This window comes from Gavialis gangeticus, unplaced genomic scaffold (genome assembly GCF_001723915.1).
Source record: "Gavialis gangeticus isolate Ggan-Ray unplaced genomic scaffold, GavGan_comp1, whole genome shotgun sequence".
NCBI lineage: Eukaryota > Metazoa > Chordata > Crocodylia > Gavialidae > Gavialis > Gavialis gangeticus.
Window position 1 is genome coordinate 173,323,005 of NW_017729032.1, and position 2,988 is coordinate 173,325,992.

Consider the following 2,988-nt stretch of genomic DNA (forward strand, 5'->3'; position numbering starts at 1 on the left):
CACTCAAGGAGGGAGCATGGGATGTGTTCAACTGGGGTGTGCCCATTCTCCTGCTGGAACCAAAGCTGGAGGTCCCTGGCTAGAGAATCTGTTCTGAGTCAGACCAAGCACCATACTTGGGGGCAGGAAGGAATGTTACCCTGTGGTCAGATTAGTACCAACTGGCAGGGGGAGGGGGGTTGCCTTCCTCTGCAGCTGCGGAGGATGGCCCTGTACCTGGGACCTCTGGAGCCTACATTGACTTTCACAGAAGCAGCACACTGCCTGCTGCAGTTCCCCAACTTTATGTGTGGCAGGTGAGGGTGTTTGGAGTGTGCTGTGCGCTAGGGTTGCCAACTCTGTTTGAATCTATTCCGGGAGGTTTCATCACACAACCTAATGAGATTAACAAATCTGTACATCCTGAAGGCAAATGCACATGACTGTTACATTTTAAAACCCCACTGGACTATTGTATAAATTGGATTCAACATGGAATATTGATTTTTAACAAATGCCCTTGCATTTCTCTCCCAGGGTGACTCTCAGCAGCTTCCTGGAAATGTAGATCTAATTCCTGGAGATTCCTGGAGGTTTGGCCACCCTGGCCTCTACTGGGGACCTTTCACAAAAGCAGGATGTGGCAGGCAAGGGTGTCTGGTCTGTGCTATGTCTGGCAGTGCTTCCTGTCAGCAGCACTGCCAGATCTTATGATATGAAATTAACATACTGGAATCTCAAAATTATCATAATTGCTGAAAAAACTATCGTACCCTGAAAAAATATGCAAATAAATCTTCTTATTTACTTTATATTGCTCACTGTAATCTTTACTGAGTGAGTGAGAACTGGGTCATCAAAGTTGAAGCACTTCTTTCTTTCGAGGCAAGCAGTCATAAGAAAACGATGACAGCAAACCCCAAAGTTGATTAAGACATCCTGAGATTGACTAGGGTTTTGCATCAATTAGCTACCTCCGAAATTATAGTACATTTTGAACGCTTTTACTATTATTGTTTGTACCTCTTACAAGGGTTGAAATGATTGTACAAATATGATAATTATCGTATGCCTGACAACACTGTTAAGACTCCCTGAGCATGACTTGGATTTTGTATATACTGCATCAATTAGCTCTACCTCCAAAATTATTGTACCTCTTGAATGCTTTTACTATTATTGATTGTACATCGTACAAGGGTTAAAATGACTGTACAAATAACATAATTATCCTTCACCTAGCAGCACTTCTGTCAGACAGTCACAAGAAGGGACTTCCCAAGGGCACGTAGTCCAGCACAAGAGTTGAAATGACTGTACAAACACCATAATTATCATACACTCGGCAACACTGTTAAGACTCCCTGAGTGTGACTTGAGTTTTCCATCAATTAGCTACCTCCAAAATTATTGTACATTTTGAATGCTTTTACAAATGATCATACATTGTACAAGGGTTGAAATGATTGTACAAATACCATCATTATCCTACACCTGGCAACTGTTAAGACTTCCTCAGTGTGACTTGGGTTTTGCATATACTGCATAAATCAGCTACCTCCAATATTAGCATGCATTTTTTTGAACACTTTTACTAATATCAATCATACATTGACTGAAATGATTGTACAAATATAATAATTATTCAACACCTAGCAACGCTGTTAAGACTTCCTGGAAGTGACTTGGGCCTTGCATTGATTAGCTACCTCCAAAATTATGGTACATTTTGAATGTTTTTACTATTAGTGATCATACCTCATACAAGGGTTGAAATGATTGTATACATACCATAATCATCCTACACCTGGCAACAATGTTAAGACTCACTGAGGGTGGCTTGGGTTTTGAATATACAGGTTTCCCTCGCTTTATGCGGGTTCTGTATGTGTGAATTCACTCTTATGTGATGACCCTTTTTATACCAAAAATTCGTTGTATGCGAGGTAAATTCACTCTTATGCAATTGGTGTGGTGGAAGCCCACAGGTAGCTGCTCTGTGCAGTGCATTCTGGGAGTGATGCGCACTAAAATACAGTCTCCAGTGTGGATCTGTGCTCCAGTGGTGGTGAATGCATAGTTGGTGTGAAGGGAGTGGTGAAGGCTTCATTGACGGACCAGGGAGAGGGGCAGGAGATAAGCTAGTGGGACGCTTAGAAGCAATAATGGGGATGGCAACTACAGAAACACATCACAGATGAGGAGCACAGACCCACACAGGAGACTGTTTTGGTGTGTCACTCCCACAATCAGAGCCGTCGTTGTGGGGTGCAAATTGGGGCAACTGCCTCGGGGCCCCTGTGCATTGGGGTGCCCTGCAGACAGTGCCACACAGGCCCTGCTGTGGCTGCCGAGCACTGCCGACTCTGGCTGCTTGCCACCTTTCCTTCCCCCCCTCAACTCCCCCCTGCTCTGCCAGCTCGCATATAATTTTTGGTATAATAAGGATCATCACTGCATAAGAGCAAATTCGCACATACAGAACCTGCATAAAGCGAGGGAAACCTGTACTGCCTCTTGTTGGCAAGTACCAAAATAGTCTTGTAAAAGCGGTAGAAATGGGGTCATCAGTACAGTCAAGGTCTTGGAATGTATCCCTATTTATTACATTATAAAGCGAGACCCCTTCTTGCGAATTCAAGTTATGCACTGTTTTCCAGGACCATACGTCCAGCATAAAGTGAGGGAAACCTGTCCTGCATCCCTTAGCTATGTCCAAAATGAGTTTACATTTTTGGCAGACAAGGATTTTCATAGATTCATAGATTATAAGGCCTGGAAGGGGCCTTGGAAGATAATTGAGTCCAGCCCCCCTGCACCAAGCAGGAAAGACAACTGGGGTCTGGTGGCCCCAACAAGGTGGCAGTTCAGTCTCCTTTTGAAGATTTCCAGGGAAGCAACTACACCCCCTCCATCTGGACACCCTAACTGTGAAGAAGTTTTTCCTCATGTTAAGCCCAAATTTATCTTCCAGGAGTTTGTGGCCATTACTCTTAGTTTTCCCCAACG